Source organism: Oryctolagus cuniculus, chromosome 2, assembly GCF_051225735.1.
Source record: "Oryctolagus cuniculus isolate XC-2025 breed Fujian yellow rabbit chromosome 2, ASM5122573v1, whole genome shotgun sequence".
Classification (NCBI taxonomy): Eukaryota; Metazoa; Chordata; class Mammalia; order Lagomorpha; family Leporidae; genus Oryctolagus; species Oryctolagus cuniculus.
Window position 1 is genome coordinate 146,041,840 of NC_142868.1, and position 25,868 is coordinate 146,067,707.

At 43.6% G+C, this 25,868-nt stretch overlaps 1 protein-coding gene and 1 pseudogene across 6 annotated transcripts in view; one reads left to right on the top strand and one right to left on the bottom strand.

Moving 5' to 3' along the window:
* The window catches only part of COMMD1 (copper metabolism domain containing 1), a 161,193-nt gene that overhangs the window by 95,126 nt on the left and 40,199 nt on the right, over positions 1–25,868 (bottom strand). The window lies entirely within an intron of this gene.
* On the top strand, positions 13,694–14,611 carry LOC108176352 (large ribosomal subunit protein eL6 pseudogene; annotated as a pseudogene).

Genomic DNA, 25,868 nt, shown 5'->3' on the forward strand with positions numbered 1-25,868 from the left:
AAAAAAATATCTTCTCAGAGCTGGCATTATGATGTAGTGGGTAAAGCCTCCACATGCAATGCCAGCAGGATCCCAAATGGGTACCAGTTCAACACCTGGCTGCTCCACTCCAGATCAAGTTCCCAGCTAATGTGTCTGGGAAAGCAGTGGAAGATGGTTCAAGTACTTGGGCCCCTGCACACATGTAGAAGACATGGAAGAAGTTCTGGCCCAGCCTAGTATTCATAGCCATTTGGAAGTGAACCAGCAGATCTCTCTCTGACTTTCCAGTAAGCTAATAAATCTTTAAAACTAAGTAAAAATTTTAAAATCTTCTCACTAGTTTTATTTTTTTTTAAGGTTTACTTATTTATTTGAAAGAGTTACAGAGACAGAGACCTTCTATCTGCTGGTTCACTCACTAAAGCCTGCAACAACCAGGGCTGGGCTAGGACAAAGCCAGGAGCCTGGAACTAAATCCAGTCTCCCATGTAGAAGGCAGGGGCCCAAGCACTCAGGCTGACTTCTGCTGCTTTCCCAGACATATTAGCAGGGAGATGGAACAAAGTGGAGCACCTAGGATTCAAACCAGTTCCCATATGAACCACAGTGCTGGCCCTGAGAAGTAGACTCTTTATCACTACCCCCAAAAAAATCTCAACTGGTACACTGTGCCAACAGTGAATACAGAGATGCCATCACCTAAAGATCAGCTACAATGCTTTCATCGTTGACCTGCAGAGACTGGTGAGACATCAAACAAGGATATGAAAAGTATCAACACAAACGTGTCTTTAACTCTACCTTTCAAATAAATAAAAATCAATGTTTAAAAACAAAATTAAAAAGGAAAATGTCTTCATTTAAAAAAATAGAAGAGCCGGCGCCACGGCTCACTAGGCTAATCCTCTGCCTTGCGGTGCCAGCACACCGGGTTCTAGTCCCAGTCGGGGCGCCAGATTCTATCCCGGTTGTCCCTCTTCCAGGCCAGCTCTCTGCTGTGGCCCGGGAGTGCAGTGGAGGATGGCCCAAGTGCTTGGGCCCTGCACCCCATGGGAGACCAGGATAAGTACCTGGCTCCTGCCATCGGATCAGCACGGTGCGCCGGCCGCAGCGGGCCACCTGCAGTGGCCATTGGAGGGTGAACCAACAGCAAAGGAAGACCTTTCTCTCTGTCTCTCTCTCTCTCTCACTGTCCACTCTGCCTGTCAAAAAAGAAAGAAAGAAAGAAAGAAAGAAAGAAAGAAAGAGAGAGAGAGAGAGAGAGAGAGAGAGAGAGAGAGAAAGAAAGAAAGAAAGAAAGAAAGAAAGAAAGAAAGAAAGAAAGAAAGAAAGAAAGAAAGAAAGAAAGAAAGAAAACTGTCATTAAAGTATCCTTATTAAATGGGAGCTCAGCCAGAATAGTCTAGTTTATAGCCATATACGCAGAAAGCCCAAAGATAGGCAACTCTTACATACCAAACACAAATGTCAATCATCACCATCATGGACACAAATCCAGTAAATACTCCCAAGCTTTAGGGATAAAAATCCTAAACCAGGAAGAAAGGGTGCACAAGCCTTGACTGGCCCATCTCCCCTGGTCTAAGAACATGTATTGATAAATTTTCTTTTCATAGTCAATCATTATTTTTTTACCCCAAAAGAAACCTCTTATTTTAATACAAATTTCGTAAGTACAACTTTAGGAATATAGTGATTCTTTCCACCATAAGCCCCCACCCATCCTTACTCCTAACCCATCTCCTCCTCCCTCACCCATTCCCAATCCCATTCTCCATTAAGATTAATTTTCAATTAACTTTATACACAGAAGACCAACTCTATACTAAGTAAAGATTAAACAATCGCATACACACACACACACACACACAACTGCTTGAGAGGCTGGCGCTGTGGCATAACAGGTAAAGTTGCCACCTGCAGTCCCAGCATCCCATATGGGCGCCCATTAGAGTCCCGGCTGCTCCACTTCCTTCCAGCTCTCTGCTATGGCCAGGGAAAGCAGTACAAGATAGCCCAAGTCCTTGGGCCTTTGGGCCCCTGATCCCCTGACCCCCATGGGAGACCCGGAAGAAGGTCCTGGCTCCTGGCTTCGGATAGGCTCAACTCTGGCAGTTGCAGTCAATTGGGGAGTGAACCAGTGGATGGAATACCTCTCATTCTCTGCCTCTCCTTCTCTCTGTGTGTGTTAACTTTGATTTTCAAATAAATAAATAAATCTTAAAAAAAAAAAACAAAAACTGGAGCCAGCACTGTGGCGTAGCGGGTGAAGCGGCCACCGCCTGCAGTGCTGGCATCCCATATGGGCATCGGTTCGCATCCCAGATGCTTCAGTTTTGATCCAGCTCTCTGCTATGGCTTGGGAAAGCAGTAGAAAATGGCCCGAGTCCTTGGGCCTTGAGCCCATGTGGGAAGACCCAGAGGAAGCTCCTGGCTCCTGGCTTCAGATAGGCACAGCTCTGGCCATTGCGGCCAATTGGAGAGTGAACCAGCAGATGGAGGACCTCTCTCTCTCTCTCTCTCTGTCTCTCTCTCTCCCTCCCTCCCTCCCCTTCTCTTTCTGTGTAACTCTTTCAAATAAATAAATAAATCTTTTTTAAAAAAAAACTGTTTGAGAACAAGTTTTACAGTTAATTCTCATAATAGAACTCATTGACAGAGGTCCTGCATGGGAAGTAAGTGCACAGTGATTCCTGTTGTTAATTTAACAATTAACACTCATATATGATGTCAGTGATCACCTGAGGATCTTGACATGCACAGCCTAGGCTATGGAAGCCACTTGGATCCAGAAACTCCGTCACTATTTAGACAAGGCCATAAGGAAAGTGGAAGTTCTCTCCTTCCTCCAGAGAAAAGTACCTCCTTCTTTGACCACTTCTTTGCACTGGGGTCTCACCCACTGAGGTCCACCATGTAGGACATTTTTTGCCACAATGTCTTGGCTTTCCATGCCTGAAATGCTCTTGTGGGCTTTTCAGCCAGACCAGAATGCTTTAAGGGCTGAATCTGAGGTCAAAGTGATATTTAAAGCGACTGTCATTCTGTGAGTCTGCTGTATGGACTGTTCCAATGTTGGAACATTCTCTCCTTTTTTTTTTTTTAAGATTTATTTATTTATTTGAAAGTCAGAGTTACACAAAGAGAGGAGAGGCAGAGAGGGAGGGAGAGGTCTTGCATCCGAGGTTCACTCCCCAATTGGCTGCAGCAGCCAGAGCTGCGCCTATCTGAAGCCAGGAGACAGGAGCTTCCTCTGGGTCTCCCACACAGGTGCAGGGGCCCAAGGACTTGGGCCATCTTCTACTGCTTTCCCAGGCCATAACAGAGAGCTGGATCAGAAGTGGAGCAACTGGGACTAGAATTGGCGCCCATATGGGCCGGCGCTTCAGGCCAGAGCGTTAACCCACTGTACCACAGCACCAGCCCCCATTCTCTCCTTTTCAATTCTATCTATTATTGTTGCCAGACACTTAATATTATTCATATGATCCTTCTAACACATAGCCCAATCAGTATGATCATTTTAACACTTAATATAATCACTTTAACACTTAAGATGGCATTCTTACCAGCCAGCTTAATAGGATTTGGAGTGCCATGGCACCCTTAGAAGTCCATAGGAATATATGTAGAACTATACAAATTTCCTCCTCCCTCCCTCTCTTATTCCCACTCTTTATTTTTTACTTAGATCATACACATATGATTAATTCTTTTTTTCTTTTTTTTTTTTTTTTGGTGACAGGCAGAGTGGACAGTGAGAGAGAGAGAGACAGAGAGAAAGGTCTTCCTTTTGCCGTTGGTTCACCCTCCAATGGCCGCCGCGGCTGGCGCGCTGCGGCCGGCGCACCGCGCTGATCCGATGGCAGGAGCCAGGAGCCAGGTGCTTTTCCTGGTCTCCCATGGGGTGAAGGGCCCAAGCACCTGGGCCATCCTCCACTGCACTCCCGGGCCACAGCAGAGGGCTGGCCTGGAAGAGGGGCAACCGGGACAGGATCCGGCGCCCCGACCGGGACTAGAACCCGGTGTGCCGGCGCCGCTAGGCGGAGGATTAGCCTAGTGAGCCGCGGCACCGGCCATGATTAATTCTAAGTTAAGTAAAGTGTTCAACAAATAGTAAGAAGAAGAAAAACAAACAAAAAAACTGTTCCTCAACAGTGAAGACCAGGACTGTTCAAGGCATTGCTTCTCAAAATGTCAATTTCACTTCTACAGATTTCCTTTTAGGTCAAATATCAGGGAGAACATAGGTATTAGTCTGTTAGGGACTGACTTCACTAAGTATGATGTTTTCCAGATTCATCCATTTTGTTGTAAATGATCGGATTTCATTTTTTTTTACTGCTGTGTAGTATTCCACAGTGTACATATCCCATTGTTACTTTATCCACTCTTTAGTTGATGGGCATTTGGGTGTTTCTGTGGGGAGCAACTGAGACTAGACTAAGTTACTGGAATTAAGACTTATTCTATGCATCTGCTCTCCCACAATATGGCGCTGGGGAGGAGTAAACTTCTACGCAGCTGCCTCTCGCCAATTTGACTGATGAGCTGCAGGAGCTGATCCTGCTCCTGATTGGAGGAGAGCAGCGTGCTCGGTGTGTGGGCAGCAGAGTTGGGATTGGTGGAAGAGGACTATAAAGGAGGAGAGAGACAACATGCACCAGGGAACATCCGGATAACATCTGAGCAGCCCCCCGAGAGAGCCGGCCGGCGGTGTGCCGCTCCCCCGCGGAAGTGGGGAAAGTGGCAGGGGGAGCCGCCCTTCCATGGAGGTGGAAGGGTTGGCAGCCAACCCGGGAAGAACCAGCAGCAAACCCGGGAAGGGCCGAGCAGACAAAAGAACAGCGCAGGGTCTGGTGTCGTTCCTCCACGAAGAGGGGGAGCGACAGTTTCCATGTCTTAGCTATTATAAATTGAGCTGCAATAAACATGGGGGTGCAGATAACTCTTTCATATTCTGATTTCATTCCCTTGGGTAAATTCCCAGGAGTGGGATGGCTAGGTCGTATGGTAGGTCTATATTCAGACTTCTGAGGTATATCCATATGGTCTTCCATAGTGATTTTACCAGTTGACGTTCCTACCAACAGTGCATTAGAGTACCTTTTCCCCCATATCTTCGCCAGCATTTGTTGTTTGTTGATTTCTGTGTGAAATCCATTCTAATGGGGGTAAGATGAAACCTCACTGTGGTTTTGGTTTGCATTTCCCTGATGGCTAGTGATTCTGAACATTTTTTCTGTGTCTGTTGGCCATTTGGATTTCCTCTTTTGAAAAATATCTGCTTGAGTCTTTTGCCCATTTTGTTACTGGGTTGTTTGTTTTGTTATTGTGGAGATTCTTGATCTCTTTACATATTCTTGTTATTAATTCTTTATCAGTTGCATAGGTTGAAAATAATTTCTCCCACTCTGTCCGTTGCTCTTAGCTTTCCTGAGTGTTTCTTATGCAGTAAAAAAGCTTCTCAATTTGATGTAATTCTATTTGTTAATTTTTGTTTTGATTTCCTGTGCCTCTGGGGTCTTTTCCAAGAACTCTTTGCCTGTGCCAATATCTTGCAGGGTTTCCCCAATGTTTTCTAATAATTTGATGGTTATCAGGTTGTAGATTTAGGTCTTTAATCCATTTTTAATGGATTTTTGTTGAGGTGTAAGGTAGGAGTCCTGCTTCATACTTCTGCATCTGGGAATCCAGTTTTCCCAGCATCATTTGTTGAAGAGACTGTGCTTGCTCCAGGGATTTGCTTTAGCTCCTTTGTCAAATATAAGTTGGTTGGAGAAGCTTAGATTCATTTTTGGTGTTTCTATTCTGTTCCATTTGTCTATCCATCTGTTTTTGTACTAGTACCAGGCTGTTTTGAACACAACTGCCTTGTAGGATTTCTTGAAATCTGGTATTGAGATGCCTCCAGCTTTGCGTTTGTTGTATGAGATTGCTTTATCAATCGAGGTCTCCTATGTTTCCATATGAATTTCAGCATCATTTTTTCAAGATCTGAGAAGAATGTCTTTGGTATTTTGATTGGTATCACATTGAATCTGTAAATTGCTTTCGGAAGTATGGACATTTTGATGATATTGATTCTTCCAATCCATGAACATGGAAGATTTTACATTTTTGGGTATCTTCTTCTATTTCTTTCTTTAATGTTTTATAATTCTCATCGTAGAGATCTTTGACATCCTTGATGAAATTTATTCATGTTTTTTGTAGCTACTGTGAATGAGATTGATCTTAGAAGTTCTTTCTCAGCCATGTGTATGCAAAGGCTTTGATTTTTGTATATTGATTTTCTATCCTGCAACTTTACTGAACTCTTCTATGAGTTCCAATAGTCTCTTAGTGGAGTCTTTGGGATCCCCCACATATAGAATCATGTCATCTGCAAATAGGAATAGTTTGACATCCTCTTTCCCAATTTGTACCCCTTTGATTTCTTTTTCTTGCCTAATGGTTCTGGCTAAAACTTCTAGGACTATAGTGAACAGCAATGGGGAAAATGGTCATCCTTGTCTGGTTCCGGATGTCAGTGGGAATACTTACTTTCTCCATTCAGTAGGGCACTGGTCATGGGATTCTCATAAATTGCTTTGATTGGGTTGAGGACTGTTCCTTCTATACCCAATTTGCTTAAAGTTCTCATCATGAAAGGGTGTTGTATTTTATCAAATGCTTTCTCTGCATCTATTGAGATAATCGTATGGTTTTTGTTCTTGTTTGTTAATGTGATATATCACATTGATTGATTTGTGAATGTTGAACCATCACTGCATACCAGGGATAAATATCACTTTGTCTGGGTAAATGATCTTTCTTATGTGTTGTTGGATTCAAATGGCTAGAATTTTGTTGAGGATTTTTGTGTCTATATTCATCAGGGAAATTGGTCTGTAGTTCTCTTTCTCTGTGTGTAGTTTTTGGGTTTAGGAATTAAGGTGATGCTGGCTTCATAGGAGGAGTTGGGAGGTTCCCTCCCTTTCAATTGTTTGATTAACTTGAGAAGAAATGTAGTTAGTTCTACTTTATATGTTTGGTAGAATTCAGCAGTAAAGCCAACTGGTCCTGGGCTTTTCTTTGTTGGAAGAGTCTTTATTACTGATTCAATTTCCATCTTGGTAATTGTTCTGTTTAGGTTTTCTATGTCTTTATGGCTCAATTTAAGTACATTGTATGTGTCCAGGAATCCATCAATTCCTTCTAGGTTTCCCAGTTTGTTGACCTACAGCTCTTTGTAGTAAATTCTGATAATTCTTTTTATTTCTGTGGTGTTTGTTTTCACATTTCCTTTGTCATCTCTAATTTAATTGATTTGGGTGTTTTCTCTCCATTTTTTTTTTTTTGGTTAGTTGGGCCAATGGTGTGTCAACTTTATTTTTTCTAAAAACCAGCTCTTCATTTTGCTTATCTTTTGTATTTTTTGTTTCAATTTTGTTTATTCTCTCATTTTAATTATTTCATTGCTCCTACATAGTGCCTTTGTCTCTTTTAACAGATTTTGTGTTAAAGTCTACTTTGATATCAGAATGGCTACAACAGCTCTTTTTTGGTTTCTGTTAGCATGGAATATCTTTCCATCCTTTCACTTTGAGTCTGCGTCCATCTTTGTTGGTGAGATGTTTTTCTTGTAGGCAGCAAATAGAAGGGTTTTGTTTTTAAATCCATTCAAACAGTCTGTGTTTTTTAATTGGAGAGTTAAGACTATTTACATTCAAAGTGACTACTGATCAGTAACAACTTTGCCCTGCCATTTTTCCATAAATATTCCTATTTTTTTTATTTGCTTTGTACTTTTATGGGAAGATATCCTTCCTTTACCTTCTTTCATAGTGATGACCATGTTTCTATGTTTCTGTGTGCAGCACATCCTTAGGCATCTTTTGCAGGGCTGGATGGGTGGTGACAAATTCTTGCAATTTCTGTTTGTCATGGAAAGTCTTTACCTTCATTCAGAAATGAGAGTTTTTAAGGGTATAGTATTCTGGGTTGAAAGTTCTTTTCTCTTAAGATTTGGAATCTATTTCACCATTCTCTCCTAGCCTGTATGGTTTCTGATGAGAAGTCTGCTGTGAGTTTAACTGGAGATCTTCTGAAAGTAATCTGGTGTTTCTCTTGTGTACATTTTAGAGCCTTTCTTTATGCTTTACTGTGGAGAGTTTGATTACAATGTGTCGTGGTGAAGATCTTTTCTGATCATGTCTATTAGGAGTTCTATGTGCTTCCTGTACTTGGATATCCCTTTCTTTCTCTAAATTGGGGAAATTTTCTGTTATTATTTCATTAAACAGGCCTTCTAATCCTTTCTCTCTTTCCACACTTTCAGAAACTCCTGGAATCCATATGTTGGGTCATTTGATACTGCTCTTTAGATTATCAACAGTGTTTTTTAGTTCTCTAATTTCTTCTTCTTGTGTTTGGTCTGATTGTATAATTTCCTGTACTTTGTCTTCTAAGTTGGATATTCTTTCTTCTGCTTCACCGATTCTGTTGTTAAGGCTTTCTAGTGCATTTTTTATTTGTTCTATTGAATTCTTTGTTTCCATGATTCCATTTTTATTTCTCTTTAAGATCTCAATTTTGTGGGAGAAATTTTCTTTGATGTCATGTACAGATTTTATTAGTTCCTGCATTTGCTTCTGATTACTTCTAAGTAATCCTATGGTCAATTTTTTGAATTCTATTTCTGACATTTCTTCAATCTCATCATCTTCATAATCTAGTACTGAATTCTTATGTTCTTACGGGGGTGTCATGTTATCTTCCTTATTCTTGTTTCTTGAATTGGTGCATTTGTTATTTGGCATTTGTGGAGGTGCTCATTGGTTTGTTTGTTTTTTCGCAGTGGCATCTTTTATCTTTGTACTATGCCTCTGCAGATTAGTGGAGTGTCTGCTTTCAGTGAATACCTAGAGGTATCTAGTGGATGTGGCCAGGGAGTTCTGTTCAGTGCTCCAGGGTAGACTATTTCTGAGGTGACACACCCAGGTTTGGCATGGTAAACCTTTTTTTTTTTAATCACGGGAGGAGTTTGTTCTTATCTGCAGGCATAGACTGAGCTGAGCTCCTCTCCTCAAAGGAGACCAGAGCCTGGGCGCTAGCCCTAGTAGGTGTATTATTCGTCTGTTCTGCCACAAGGATCACACAAAGGATCTGTGCAGTCCTCAGGATAGGCTCAGATTATCCAACAATGTCTCTCACCAGGTAACCAGGGAGCCCTGATCATGTGGTGCCTCCCACAGTGACTGCCCAAAGTCCCAGCCACACCATGAGTCCTCCCATGCAGCCTCAGTATTTTCACAGTCCTGGCACACAAGCCTCCACAGTCATGAGCACCTAGCCCACCTCTCTGTTCTTCCCAGCAGACTTAGGAGTCTCCGCTTGGCTGGTTGCTGAGTGCAGACATGAGCTGGCACAGCTGTTACATATGTCCAAAATGGCACCTGCTCTCTATCAGCTTGTTACTGGACACCGTTGCAGGGTGATCAGGGCAAGAGAAACGTTCCCCACCACTTTGTTTTTACTCCTCTAGTATGGCAGGTACACTATCCTCCACGAGACTCCAAGCCAGATTCCCTCTAGAGTCTTCCTGCAGCTTTTCTGCCAGTGGCTTGGGCTACTGCAGTTTAGTCTCACCTCACTCTCCAACACTGGTGCAGGGGCTCTCAGCTGCTGGGGTCCTGAGTTGTGCGGGTCCATGACCTCCACGTAGAGATTCCTCTGCAGTTTTCTCCATAACTCTTCCCTGAGACTGTACTCTTTCCACTTTTTTTTTTTTAAACTAAAGCAATAAGCTCCTTCCCTACTCTACCATCTTAATCTACCTCCTGATAAACATTGTTTTACTATCCCAATACGTATTTCTCCAGACTGGAACACTGCAACCTTGGTAAGTATTTTAATAAACTTTGCTTTACTATCCCTACTTGTGTTTCTCTGAATTATAATTAATTACTCCATTAGTGAAAAATAATCCAGGCAAGCCAGCCACCTGTTGTTGACACCCCTATTGACATTGCTTCCAGTACAGCTCACTGTTAGAGTGCCTTCGAAGGCAGTGGATGATGGCCCAGGTACTTAGTTCCCTGCCACCCACATGAGAGACCAAATGGAGTTCCAGGCTCCTGACTTCTGGCCATCTGGGAAATGAACCACAAGAGGAAAATCTGTCATTCTATTTTTCAAATAAATTAATTAATCTTCAAAATAAATAAAGATATTTAAAATGATTAGGCTTATTAATGTTTTTTAAATACTTATTTATTCATTTGAAAGTCAGAGTTACATGGAGAGAAGGAGAGGCAGAGAGAGAGAGAGAGAGAGAGAGAGAGAGAGGTAGGTTTCTATCTGCTGGTTCACACCCCTGTGGGCTGCAGCAGCCAGAGCTGCATTGCTCCGAAGCCAGGAGCCAGGAGCTTCCTCCAGGTCTCCCACATGGGTCCAGGGGACAAAGGACTTGGGCCATCTTCTACTGCTTTCCCAGGCCATAGCAGAGAGCTGGATAGGAAGTGGAGCAGCTAGAACTTGAACCGGTACCCATATGGGATGCCAGCACTGCAGGCGGCAGCTTTTACCCACTACGCCACAGCACCAGCCCCAGTCTTATTAATGATAAACTACATGGGAAACATTGTCAAATAAGAAGTGATGGTTAATCATCTCTAGGTTATACCTTATACGTAAATGTTATTAATATAAGTACTTGGGAAATTGTATGATGTTCAAGAAATTTGAGAGTACCTGAGTTGTCCATGATATGTTCCAATATAATGTTATCATTATTAATTCCAGTTATCTTAAACTGTTCTATGTTGGGGCCAGCAACATGGCATAACAGGTAAAGCCAATGCCTGTGATACCGGCATCCCATATGGGTGCCAGTTCATGTCCCAGCCGCTCCAGTTCTGATCCAGCTCCCTACTAATGCACCTGGGAAAGCAGCGGAAGATGGCCCAACTGCTTAGGCCTCTGAACCCACAAGACAGATACAGAAGAAGCTCCTGGCCCCTGGCTTTAGTCCTACCTCTCTCTCCCACCCCTCTCTCTTTCTTTCTCCTTCTCTGTAACTTTTCCTTTCAAATGACTAATCTTTAAAAACAATTTAAAAAATTTTTTTAAGTTGGATGTCACAGCAAATCAAATTTCCTTGTCAAATGATTTTTTAAATGTTTTTACTTATTGATTTAGAAGGCAGACTGATAGACGAGGATAGATGTCTTCTATAAGCAGGGTCACTCACTCCCCAAATGCAAAATGCCTCCACAGCCAGGGCTGGGCAAGGCAGAACCTGGGAACTCCATCTCCTATTGAGTGGCAGGAACCCAAGCACTTACACCATCATCCAGTACCTCCCAGAAGCATTAGTAAAAAGCAGGATCAGAAGCAGAGGTAGGACTCAGTTTCAACCATTCTGACATAAAATGTGGGTATCCCAAGAAGTAGATTAACCCACCACATCACAAAGTCCATCCCCAACTTACATTATTTCTATAATGAATTCTCAGTACATCCTCAACCACAGCCATTTTAAGACTGTCTTCATTCATATATAGTTTTACCACAATGCTTCCCTGAAAATTCTTGCAAACACCTACATATCAAAAGGATTCATGTTCACCTTAAGAGACAGCATTAGAGACCCATAGAATATACTCTGGGGTACACATTTCTGATGGCACTTCTTATATAGCCATATGGTAACACTGACTAAGAATTTCATAACTCTAGCAAGGCTGCTAGGTTCATAAAACTGGTAACTCAAGATCAAGCAGAACAAGAATAAATTATATGGAACAGAATAAACTAAAGAATGAAAGTAATTTTTAGGGTTGGTTTGTTTGCTTGTCTGGAACATTGTTAGCTCTATAAATCTTCTGTTTTTCTAGACTTAGGAACACCTTTGTTTTTTTCTCTTTATAATTCACAACAATTTAAATTATACTTTTGTAAACAAAAATGAAACACTTTTCTTTTTCTCCCTAACTGAACTCTCCAGAACTCTAAAACTCTTATGGAATGCTTTCACTTTAATGACAGCATAGTTATTAGTATAAGTTCAATGAGAATTTGTTCTCCTTTTAAGAGGATATAATTGGGAAAACTGGTTACTACAGCAAAGCTTTGACTGAAATGTTACATTGGAGAATGTCATGCATATAATCAAATACAAACACACAACTTTAAGGAATCAGGGTTGACTTAAGGGAGTCAGTACTTTCAAAGACCTCTTAGAAGTGGCCATCAGGCCAGTGCCATGGCTCAATAGGCTAATCCTCTGCCTGCAGTGCCAGCACCCCCAGGGTTCTAGTCCCAGTCGGGGCGCCAGTTCTGTCCTGGTTGCTCCTCTTCCTGTCCAGCTCTCTGCTGTGGCCCGGGAAAGCAATGGAGGATGGCCCAGGTCCTTGGGCCCTACACCTGCATGGGAGACTAGGAGAAGCACCTGGCTCCTGCCTTCGGATCAGCGCAGCTCGCCAGCCACACACGCCGGCCTCAGCGGCCACTGGGGAGTGAACAAACAGAAAAAGGAAGACCTTTCTCTCTGTCTCTCTCTCTCGCTCACTGTCCACTCTGCCTGTCCAAAAAAAAAAAAAAAGAAGAAGAAGAAGTGGCCATCAAAGAAGGAGGTATTTTTCTTTTAAGGGAGGAGAGAGCTTCCACTTTGCTTATGGTCTTATCTAAATACTAATGGAGTTTGTGGATTCAAAAGGCTTCCATAGCATTGGCAGCTCATGTTAGGAGCCTCAGATGATCACTGGCATCATACATCAAAGTGTTGTTAAATTAACAACAGTAGTCACTGTGCACTTATCTCCCATGCATAACCTCTGTCAATGAGCTGTATTACGAGAATTAACTGTAAAATTTATTCTCAGCTTTTGTTGTGTATGTGTGTGTGTGTGTGCGCGTGCACACACAGATTGTTAAAATCTTTACTTAGTATAGAGTTAGTCTTCTGTATATAAAGTTAATTGAAAATGAATCTTAATGGAGAATGAGACTGGGAATGGGAAATGGAGAAGAAGGTGGTGTGGGAGTCGGGGTGGGAAGGCAAATATGGTGGGAAGAATCACTATATTCCTAAAGTTGTATTTATGAAATTTGTACTTGTTAAATAAAAGTTTTCTTTGGTGGGAGGGGTTTAGAAAAACCATTCTGGAAGTGGTGCTGTGGCACAGTGGGTTAAGCTACTGCCACTAACTGCAACACCAGTATCCCATATTGGAGTATGGGTTCAAGTACTGGCTGCTCCATTTTGGCTCAAGTACTTGGGTTCTTGCCATCCACATGGAAGACCCTGGCCCAGCCTCGGCCAATGCAACCATTTGGAGAACGAATCAGCAGTTCAAAGATCTCTGTGTGGGGTGTGTGTGTCTGTGTGTCTGTGAGTGTATGTGTGTGTCAATCAGCTTTTCAAATAAATAAAATAAATCTTAAAAAAAAAAATGAAAAGAAAAACCAACCTAACTTACAGAGTTCCCAAACTTAGAGCTTAGTAAGGTAAGGAACTTACAGATAAGTTCCTCATGGGCCTAGGAACCATACAACATTTTGGGGACATTAAAAAGAAAAGAATTCACCCACATCTATAAGCACTGCGGATGAAATCTGGTGACAAATTCTTGGTTTGGCTTCTTAGCTTTAAAAATTCAGACAACATCATGCTGAGTAAAATAAACCAGACACAGAAAGACAAATACTGTATCTTCTCCCTTATATGTGGGAACTAAAGTTTAAAAAAATCAAAGAACAGTTCTCTTTGCCATCTTGCAAGGTGGCGGGTGAAAAAGCTCCAGCTCCAAAGCCGGACACGAAAAAGAATCCTCCAGCCAAGAAGGCAGGTAATGCCAGCGGCAAAGCTAGAAAGAAGAACCTCAAGGATGAGAGGCCCTGGAAGGGGAGGCCCCACCGCAGCCGAAGCCCTGCCCTGCTGAAGGGACTAGCAGACACTCCCAGACTGCCAGGTATTCCGGGAAAGCCCTGCACAAGAGGAAGCACGTGGCTCCCAAATCCAGGATTGAAGAGAAGAGAAGGTTCTTGTTTCTGTCACAAAATCAGTTGGTGGTGACAAGAATGGTGGCACCAGGGTGGTTAAGCTTCACAAAATGCCCGATACTGTCCCACCAAAGACGTCCCTCGGAAGCTGTTGAGCCATGGCAAAAAGCCCGTCAGTCAGCATGTGAGGAAGCTGCGGGCCAGCATCACCCCAGGACCATCCTCGTCATCCTCACAGGGCGCCACAGGGGCAAGAGGCTGGTTTTCCTGAAGCAGCTGAGCAGTGGTTTGCTACTTGTGACTGGACCTCTTTCCCTCAATCAGTTCCTCTGTGTAGAACACACCAAAAATTTGTTATCACCACCTCCACGAAAATTGACATCAGTGGTGTGAAATCCCAATGCACCTCACTGATGCTTATCTCAAGAAGCAGCAGCTGTGGAAGCCCAGACACCAGGAAGGTGAGATCTTCGACATGGAGAAAGAGAAATACGAGATAACAGAGCAGCACAAGGTTGATCAGAAAGCTGTGGATTCGCAAATATTGCCTAAAATCAAGGCTGCGCCTCAGCTCCAGGGCTACCTGCGATCTCTTTTTGCTCTAACGAACAGAATTTACCCTCACAAACTGGTGTTCTGAATTTCCTAAGAGAAGCTCATTAAATAACTAATAACAAAAAAATACATAAAACAAAAGAAAGAAATGCCTGTGTGTAACAGTTTTGCTGCAAATGGTGTTTTGTCAAACTTTGCTTTAAATCTTTGTCAAACAAATTGTTAAGAAAAACATATTATTATGTGGCTATCTTAAAATTTACTATATCTGAGGGAAGGTGACATCTTTTCATCTGATTATTGTTTCAGTCCTTGCCTATATCCCTGCTGAACTATGGTGTTTTTACTTTTCACTTGTTTAAATCTATTTAGTGGAGCATTGAGCCTTTGACTAGAACATAACTTGAAAATATATAATCTCAAAAATAAAAAAATTAAAATTAAAAAAAAATCCCCCCTCAAAAAGGGGAGGGGGTACTTTAAAAAATCAATCTGAGGAGTGAGAGTTTAGCCTAGCAGGTAAGTGCTCATATTGTACACTATGGTACCTGTGTTTGGTTCCCACCAATGCAGACCCTGGGTCAGCTGGTTTCTTGCCACTGATGTGATAGACCTGGATTGTGTTCCTGGCTCTTGGCTCTGGCCTCAGCCCAGCTCTAGATATTATGAACATTTGAGGAGTGAACCAGACAGAAAACCTGCTGTTCTTCTGTCTCTGCTTTTCAAATAAATACATACACAAAACAAATACATATAGTTATTGATGTTTAAACTAGATCTAGGTATTTTGGATTACACTAATAAAAAAAAAGTTCCTTGTTCACTTTTTCATTCTTCTTAGACTTGGTGTCAACCTCTGCTTTGTCTATTATAAACCAAGAACTAGAGCAAAGAACATAAAGCTAAAAGTTCTCTTATTTTCCTGTCACATTTTAGCCCCATGCACAGAATACAGCTTCCTGTTTTACTACTGAGGCACCTGGAAAACAGGGTGGTATTGGAATCTCTTAGCAAATGAGACAACTGAAATAACAGCAAAAAATTTCACGAATGAGAGTAATGTTTTCTATTAATCTATGTTAGTATAGATTTTATCCAAAAAACTTTGCATATTTAGACATTACTGAATGTAGGCAGAGAAGGAAGAAAAAATTTGTAGTCAATTTGGAAAAGGAGATATGGCTTCTTTAATTGGTAGAGTTTCATTCCCATCAATATCATATTCTCAGGCAAAATTAAATGGTAAGAAAAAGACAGGTTCAGTCTGCAATGCAGTCTGGAACTGCCATATATATGATGGATAAATGGGAAAAGAAAGTGCTTTCAAGTAAAGAGATTTTTTAAATAATCTATCAAACTTTAACTTAAAAATAACAACATAATAAAATATGATTGCACAAACCAAGATCTAAAGCTTTATTCCCAAAAATTGGAGAGGCTGATTCTGGGCATCCAGAGACATATGTTTGCCTCCAGAACTCCACCAATATATCAGAGGTACTGACACAAAGAAGAAACAATGGAAGCTGGACCAAGATAAAAAGCAGGGTATCTCACAGCAAGAAAGACCATAAAGCTGTAACTATTTCACTATCTACATTTCAAATATCAACATTTATTTAGTTAGTTAGCAAATGCTTGAGTACTCATTATTCAAGCCAGTCAGCTTCATGATAAAGATCATGGAGTCTGAAAGATCTTACAGACACAGACCAAATTGGGATAGAAATCCTGCAGTGTTCAGTTACATTCCCAAATGCCAATTTATTTTGGCATATGCCTTCTCAAAATTCTAATTTCCCAGGGAAACATACTAGTCAGCTTTTTGTTATTCTAACAAAAGATGTGGGAAAACTAACTTTACAAATTAATTTTATTTGAAAGGCACAGAGACAGAAATCTACTTGCTGGTTCATTCCACAAATGCCCACAACAGCTGAAGACTGGGCCAGTCTGAAGACAGGAGCCGGAAACTCAAACCAGGCCTCTCATATAGGTGGCAAGAATCCAAACAACAGAGCCACTCAGTCATGGACTATGAGCCTCCAGAATCATGAGCCAAAATAAATATTTTCTCTCTATAAAGTTGGTTATCTCAGGTATTTCACTGTAATTAAAAAAAAAAAAAAAGCTAACAGAAAACTGGTACCAAGGAATAGGAGTATTTCTATTCTATTTATGTTTATATAATCTATACCTAAAATGTAGAGGCAGCTTTGGAATTCGTTAACTAATAGATGTTGGAAGAAACCTATCCAAGATCTAGTGGTCTCACTAATCGGGCATCTAGTGAGGCCAGAGGATGGCAACAGCAGAGTACATACAGAGGAAGGATCACATGATGAGCCAGGAAGCAGAGAGACTGGCTAGGCCCAACTCAGACTTTTATAACCAACCCAATCACAAGAATTACCTCCAAGGCACATCCCCAATGACCTAAGGAACTACCATATGCCTACTTTTAAAAGCTATAACTGGATTAAGTTTCTACCCTCTACAACCATTAACTAATGACTTTGGAATTTAAAATCCAGCATGGGGGCAGGTATCCAGCTCAGTAGTTAACATATTACTTGGGATACTATATCCTATAACAGAGTCCCTAGTCCAAATTCTAGCTGCTGCACTTCCAATCTAACTTCCTATTAATGTTAACCCTGGGAAGGCAGCAGATGACAGCTCAAATACTTGGTTTCTGCAGTCCACACTAGAGATCCAGAGGATTCCTGGCTCCTGGTTTTGGTCTGGCTCTGGTTGTTACAGGCCTTTGGGGAGTGAATGAGCAGATGGTAGATCAATCTCTCTACCTTTGAAATAAAATGAAAATAAGATTTTTTAAATGTTAAATAAAAATAAAATCCATCATTAGCTCAGGAATCAAATCCTATTTAAACTACAGCATTATTCTCCTGGCTTCCCAAAACTCATGTCTTTCTCCTGGGTTCTAGTCCTGGTCAGGGCGCCAGATTCTGCCCCAGTTGCTCCTCTTCCAGTTGCTCTGCTCTGGCCCGGGAAGGCAGTGGAGGACAGCCCAAGTGCCTGGGGCCTGCACCCACATGGGAGACCAGAAGGAAGCACCTGGCTCCTGGCTTCAGATCAGCGCGGTGCGCCGGCCACAGCGGCCATTGGGGGGTGAACCAATGGGAAAAGGAAGACCTTTCTCTCTGTCTCTCTCTCTCTCACTGTCCACTCTGCCTGAAGAAAGAAAGAAAGAAAGAAAGAAAGAAAGAAAGAAAGGAAGGAAGGAAGGAAGGAAGGAAGGAAGGAAGGAAGGAAGGAAGGAAGGAAGGAAGGAAGGAAGGAAGGAAGGAAGGAAGGAAGGAAGGAAGACAGACAAAAGATAATCATTTTAACTCCAGTAATTCCAAAGTCTAAGCTCAGACCACCAATAATTCAAAACTCCCAACTCAGGGCCAGTATTGTGGCATACTAGGTAAAGCCATCACCTGCAGTGCCAGCATCCCACAGGGGTGCTGGTTCGAGTCCCAGATGCTCCACTTCCAATCCAGCTCCCTGCTAACACACCTGGGAAAGCAGAAGAAGAGACCCAAGTTCTTGGGCCCTTGCACCAATATGGGAGACCCAGAAGAAGTTCCTGGCTTTTTTTTAAAGATTTACTTATTTATTTATTTATTTGAGAGGTAGAGTTACTGAGGTGACCCAGAAGAAGTTCCTGGCTTTTTTTTTTCTTAAGATTTATTTATTTATTTATTTGAGAGGTAGAGTTACAGACAGTGAGAGGGAGAAACACAGAGAAAGATCTTCCGTCCGCTGGTTCACTCCCCAAATGGCCACAACAGCCGGAGCTGTGCTGATCCGAAGCCAGGAGTCAGGAGCTTCTTCAGGTCTCTTATGTGAGTGCAGGGGCCCAAGGACTTGGCATCTTCTACTGCTTTCCCAGGCCATAGCAGAGAACTGGATTGGAAGAGGAGCAGCCGGGACTAGAACCGGCGCCCATTATGGGATGCTGGCGCCGCAGGCGGAGCATTAACCTACTGCACCATGGCACTGGTCCCCGAAGTTCCTGGCTTTGGATCAGCCTACCTCTGGCCATTGCAGCCATTTGGGGAGTGAACCAGTGTATGGAAGATATCTATCTCTATCTCTCTCTGCCTCTGCTTCTCTGTAACTCTGCCTTTCAAATAAATAAATAAAGCTTTAAAAAAAGTCAAAACCTCTATCTGATACTCAAAGCAAACCCCTCCAGCTGTAAACCCCTATACAATCAAAATCAAGGGACATACTTCCAAGACACAAGGGCTGGACAAGCACAAAGTATGCATTTTCATTCAAAAAGATTAATAGTCAAGTAGAAAAGATTAATCAGACTAAAGCAAAACCAAACACCAGCAGGCAAACATTGAATTCTAAAATTCCATGTCCAGCAGCATCCTGGGCAAACTGTGGCAGGAGCAGCCTTGCTCCTATGGCCTCATGCTTCAGTTCCCACAAGTCAAAGTCTTGTCTCTTCAATCCCATTGGTGGAAGCTCTCTGTGGCTCCAACCCCCTATTACTGCTCAGCTATGTCTAGTGGGAGCTCTCTGCAGTGGTTCCATCCCTGCAACCAGTCTCTGCCTGAGCCCCCAGTTTGTGCAGAGTCTGAGTGGAGGCCTCATATCTCTGGTGGCTTCTGCTCACGTGGCTTCCCAGATTGCATGCTGATGTCCACAGCTCTCCTGAAGTACACACATGTTGCCAATTGATTTCTTTCCCATGTCTCCACACTGGCTTCAGTTCCACAGTCTCACCAGGCACTGCCTTATCAAGGGTTCCATGATGGGGTACAACCCTATGAAGCAATGCCGTCTAGCCTGCTAGGTTTTACTTTAAAATCTTGCTGGGAGGCCGGCGCCGCGGCTCACTAGGCTAATCCTCCGCCTTGCGGCGCCGGCACACTGGGTTCTAGTCCCGGTCGGGGCACCGGATTCTGTCCCGGTTGCCCCTCTTCCAGGCCAGCTCTCTGCTGTGGCCCGGGAGTGCAGTGGAGGATAGCCCAGGTCCTTGGGCCCTGCACCCCATGGGAGACCAGGAGAAGTACCTGGCTCCTGCCATCGGATCAGCGCGGTGCGCCAGCCGCACTGCGCCAGCCGCGGCAGCCATTGGAGGGTGAACCAACGGCAAAGGAAGACCTTTCTCTCTGTCTCTCTCTCTCACTATCCACTCTGCCTGTCAAAAAAAAAAAAAAAAAATCTTGCTGGGAATGCCATGACCCATCACCTCTTGCCTTCTGAGCATATGTAAAACCACCATCAAGTGGACAACACCATGGTCTGCCACCAGAACAAACTGCATCTGGGCCCGTCTGAACCATGCCTTCAGTTGAATATTGGCAAATGAATCCTGTGGCAGTCTTGGGTAAAATCAGAAAAGTGTCCTGGGCTTCCAAGAAACAACTGATTTCTTAAGTGTTTTCAGGCTCTTTGTCCTTATTAGCACATGGCTCCCTTTTATATGTGTCTCTGTCTGTCTGTCTGTCTCTCTCTCTCTCTCTAAGATTTATTTATTTCAAAGGCAAAGTTTAGAAAGGGAGATACAGAGGCAGAGAGAAGTCCTGCATTCACTGGTTCACTCCCTAAATGTCCACAACAGCCAGGGCTGAGCCAAGCTCAAGCCAGGAGCCAGGAACTCCATCCAGATCTCCCACACAGGTCCAGAGGCCCATGGACTTGGGCCATCTTCCAATGCCTTCCCAGGCGCATTAGCAGGGAGCTAGATCACAAGTAGAGCAGTTGGGACTTGGTTTAACCTGCTATGCCACAGCACCAGCCCTGTGCTAATCTCTTTAGCAAGCAGTTTTCCACCTAAATCACCTCGCTCCAATTTGCTTTTCTGTGATTCTACTCTGGGCAGGCTGTAAATTTTCCAAATCCTTCTGATTGCCTTTTTGCTCCTGATTTTCATTTTAAAACTGACTAAAAGCACCCAATATCACCCATGCCACAGACTGTGTGCTTTACTGTTTTGAAATCTTGTCTGCCAAATCAACCAGTCCACCATCTTTAAGTCTGACCTTCCACAATGTCTCAGGACAGCAACACATACAGCCAGGTTCTCTGCCAGTGTAACAAGGGTGGCTTTTAGCCTAATTTCCAACAGAATCCTCAATTCCACTGAAACCTCATTTCAACTTTCATCATCCACATTTCAATCAGCATTCTGGTCATAATACTTAGTCAATCTTTAATATGTTTAAACTCTTTCCCAGTTTCTCTGTCATCTGAGCCTTCACCAGAATAGCTCATAATGTTGCCAATAAACCAATTCCAAAGCTGCCTCTGCACTTTAAATTTATTTATAATAACAATCCCATTCTTCAGTATCAATTGTCTGTATTAGCTTTTCATTACTACAATTAAATACCTGAGAAAACACATGGTTCTGGAGGTTCACAGTTCAAGATCAAGTGGCCCAACTGGTTGGGAATATAGTAAAGCCAAGCACGGTAATGACATGATATCCTGAAGGATGGTTACCATGGCAAGTCAGGAAGCAGAAAATAATTTGACTTGAGTCAGATTTTACAGTCAATGCTCTTGTGAGAACTACCTTTGAAAACCACATCCCCTGTGGCCAGCATTCTGGAGAAACCAGGATCCCATGTGGGCACTGGTTTAAGTCCTGACTGCTCCACTTCCCATCCAGCTCCCTGCTAATGCACCTGGGAAATCAGTGGAAGACAGCCCAAGTCCTGGGGCCCCTGCATCCACATGGGAGACCCAAATGAAGCTTCTGGCTCCTGGCTTTGGCCTGGCTAGCCCTGGCTGTTGCTGCAATCTGGGGAGACAATCAGTGGATTGAAGATCTCTCTCTAACTCTTTCAAATAAATAAATCTTAGAGAGAGAGAGAGAGAGAAAAGAAGAGAATGCCCCCCCAATGACCTATGGACCATCATTCACTATGTCCACCTTCTAAACTTCATAATTAAGTTTTCATCCTCTTGGTACCATTAACTTAAGACTTCAGGGTTTTAAAATCCAGCACAAGTTCAAGAAACCAATCCTATTCAAATAGCAGCACAACATTTTTCATTAGGCCTTCTGGAATTTTCTTTTGTCAACCAAGTATCCCAGATCTTTAGCATATCTGAAACTTGGATCTTCCTCCCCAAACCCCAAAGACATTCTGCTCCAATTCCATGCCTATCCACAGATCTTCCCATTTAATAACCTCAGCCTTCTGTGTAATTTGATGTTAAAAGAGTTATTTTGAAAGATACAAACCTTCTGGTAAATGTATAGGTAAGCTCAACCATACAGTGGCCCAAAAACCCTTCTGGTTTACAGAAGTCTACTTGGATCATTCTCTGAAAGACTAATTTGCTCTGGACATCAGGGTAAAAGATGCGTATAAACCATCAATGTTATATCCTAGTTACTCTTTTTTTCTCCTTTTTTAAAGATTTATTTATTTGAAAGTCAGAATTACAAACAGAGGGAAAGACATAAAAAGAGATCTTCCATCAGCTGGTTTAATCCCCAGATGGTCACAAAGGCTGGGCTGGCCATGCTGAAGCCACTAGCAATAAGTTTCTTCTAAGTCTTCTACATGGATAGCAGTGGCCCAAGCAATTTTTTTTTTTCAATGCATTAGCAGGGAGCTGGATCAGAAGTGGAGCAGCCAGGACTGGAACCAACACTCATATGGGATGCCAGCATTGTAGGTAACAACTTTACCTGCTATGCCACAACGCTGGTCTCAATCCTAGTCACTCTCTAAGTTCTGCCATCCAGACATGAATGTCCAAATGTCCTGGCAGTTGGATGGCTTCCCTCTATGAGAGAACTCCTATTTTTCTTTTTAATATTTTTTTTATTTATTTGAGAGGGTAGAGTGACAGTGGGAGGGAGAGACAGAGACAAAGCTCTTCCTTCTGTTGGTTCACTCCCCAAATGGCCGCAATGGCTGGAGCTAAGCCAGTCTGAAGCCAGGAGACAGATGCTTCCTCCCTGTCTCCCATGTGGCTACAGGGACTCAAGCATTTGAGCCATCTTCTACTGCTTTCCCAGGCCATAGCAGAAACTGGATTGGAAGAGGAGCAGCAGGGACTAGATACTAGACGCCAGTACCACATGCAGAGGATTAACCTACTGCGCCATGACACCAGCCCCCTATTTTTCTTAAAATTAAGTAGCAGTCACCTGGACTTCTAACAACATGTTGTCACAATGACATAAAAATAACAATATGTGGTAGGAAAAGGAAAATGCCTTGCCTTTCACCCATCTTAGAGTTCATAGCCGAGGAACTTAGGATAAGGGACAGGTTAACGAGAAAATCATACAAATTTATTTATTTAACAAGAGTTTTACGGGCTGGCGCCGCGGCTCAATAGGCTAATCCTCCACCTAGCGGCGCCGGCACACCGGGTTCTAGTCCCGGTCAGGGTGCCGGATTCTGTCCCGGTTGCCCCCCTTCCAGGCCAGCTCTCTGCTATGGCCTGGGAGTGCAGTGGAGGATGGCCCAAGTCCTTGGGCCCTGCATCCCATGGGAGACCAGGAAAAGCACCTGGCTCCTGCCTTCGGATCAGCGCGATGCACCGGCCGCAGCACACCGGCCGTGGTGGCCATTGGAGGGTGAACCAACAGCAAAAGGAAGACCTTTCTCTGTCTCTCTCTCTCACTGTCCACTCTGCCTATTAAAAAAAAAAAAAAAAAAAAAAGTTTTACATGACACATGACACAGAAGCTTTTCATAAGGAACTATAGACCTAAAGAAATAGTTAAACCTGAGTAACCAAGTAACCACCCTTGGCTTTATGATATGCTTCAAGGGACAAAGGGAAATCTTCCTGCTTTTGCTATTTTCTCAAATTCCTTCAGCTTAAAAAACATCGGCAGCAGCAGGGGTCGGGGGGATCAGCACAGTGGCGTAGTGGGTAAAGCCACCACATACAGTGGCAGCATGCCATACGGGTGCTGGTTTTGCTGTTTCACTTCTGATCTAGCTCTCTGCTATGCCCTGGGAGAGCAGCAGAAGATGGCCCAAGTGCACCGGCCCCTGCATCCATGTGGGAGATCCAGAAGCAGCTCCTGTCTTCGGATCAGCCCAGCTCCAGTGTTACGGCCATATGGGGAGTAAGCTAGCAGATGGAAGATCTCTCTCTTTCTCTCTCTGCCTCTGTCTCTCTGTAACTCTGCCTTTCAAATAAATAAATAAAGCTTAAAAAAAAATTCAGGGGCCAGTGCTGTGTAGTAGTAAGTTAACCCTCCACATGCGGCATTGGCATCCCGTATGGGTGCCAGTTCATGTCCCGGCTACTCCTCTTCTGATCCAGCTCTCTGCCTATGGCCTGGGAAAGCAGTGAAAGATGGCCCAGTGCTTGGGCACCTGTACTCGCACGGGAGACCTGGAAGAAGCTCTGGGCTTCAAAATCAGCTCAGCTCCTGCCATTGAGGCCATTTGGGGAGTGAACCAGCAGATGGAAGACCTTTCTCTCTTTCTCTTCCTCTTTCTGTCTGTAGCTCTACTTCTCAAATAAACAAATAAAATCTTAAAAAAAAAAAAAGATGCAATATGCTAATACCATAGTTTGGAATATATGACCTGAACTTCATGAAGGTAGTACTCCTGAAAAAGCCTATACACGACAATTCCCTTTCCAAAATTGAAAACTTTATAGCTATCTCTTTGAGATATTAAAAAAAAAAAAAAGATACTGGGGGATAGGTATAGTGGCCCAGAGTTTAATCATCTCGTGAGATGCCCACATCCCAGGTTCCAGCTTCAGTCCCAGCTCCTCCAATTCTGATCCAGCCTCCTGCTAATGCATTCTGGGAGGCAACAGACAATGGCTTAAGTACTTGGACCAACATGAGAGACCTGAATGAGTTGCAGGCTCCTGGCTTTGGCCTGATCAAATTCAGGTCGTTGTAGGCATTTGGGTAGTGAACCAACAAATTGAAAGTATCTCTTTCTCTCCTGTCTACCACTTTGCCTTTCAAGTAGCTGAAAGCAAACTTTAAAAAAAATGAAAAACATGTTGGGGGAAGCATTTGGCCTACCAGTTAGGATGCCCAGATCCCTCCCAAGTCAAAGTGCCTGATTCTACTCCCAGCTCTGCTCCCAGATTCCTGTAAATGTGCACTCAGGGAGGCAACAGTGATGGCTCAAGAACTTGGGTCCCTACTACCCATGTGGAAGACCCACACCAAGTTCCTAGCTACTGGCTTTTGCCTGGCACAACTCTGACCATTGCAGGAATATGGGGAATGAACCAAGCAGAAAAAGAGATTTCTCTCTCTCAGTAAGTAAACTGGGGCTGGTATTGTGGTGCAGTGGGTTAAGATACCACTTGTGATGCCCGAAGTATCAGTTTGAGTCCCAGTCACTCTATATCTGATCCAACTTCCTGCTAGTGCACATAGGAAGACATTAGAAGATGGTCCAAGTACTTGAACTCTTGCCACCATATGGTGGACAGGATGGAGTTCCTAGCTCTTGGCTCTGGCCTAGCCTAGACCTGGCTGTTGTGGCCATTTAGGCATTCGCCTGCTCACTGGCTTCCTCTTGATGTGGGATAGGCAGGCATCTAGACAGTTCTGTTGACCTAGAAGTCACAAGCCTCCAGGTAATTCTATTCTCCTACTTGTCAATCAAAACACCCCTTTTCCAAGAATGCATCTGCTTCATTTGGGACTTAAAAAGGAACACCATGAAAATACGGGTATTAAGTTCCAGTTGTGGGGCCGGCACTGTGGTGTAGCAGGTTAAAACCCTGGCCTGAGGCACTGGCATCCCATATGGGCGCCGGTTCTGGTCCCGGCTGCTCCTCTTCTGATCCAGCTCTCTGCTGTGGCCTGAGATAGCAGTGGAGGATGGCCCAAGTCCTTGGGCTCCTGCATCCACATGAGAGACCTGGAAGAGGCTTCTGGCTCCTGGTTTTGGATTGGCGCAGCTCCAGCCATTGCGGCCATCTGGGGAGTGAACCAGCAGATGGAAGACCTCTCTCTCTGTATCTAACTCTCTGTAACTCTGTCTTTCAAAGAAATTAAAAAAAAAAAAAAAAAGCCGGCGCCGTGGCTCAATAGGCTAATCCTCCACCTTGCGGCGCCGGCACACCGGGTTCTAGTCCCGGTTGGGGCGCCGGATTCTGTCCCGGTTGCCCCTCTTCCAGGCCAGCTCTCTGCTATGGCCAGGGAGTGCAGTGGAGGATGGCCCAGGTGCTTGGGCCCTGCACCCCATGGGAGACCAGGAAAAGCACCTGGCTCCTGGCTCCTGCCAGGATCAGCGCGGTGCGCCGGCTGCAGCGGCGGCCATTGGAGGGTGAACCAACGGCAAAAGGAAGACCTTTCTCTCTCTGTGTCTCTCTCTCACTGTCCACTCTGCCTGTCAAAAAACAAA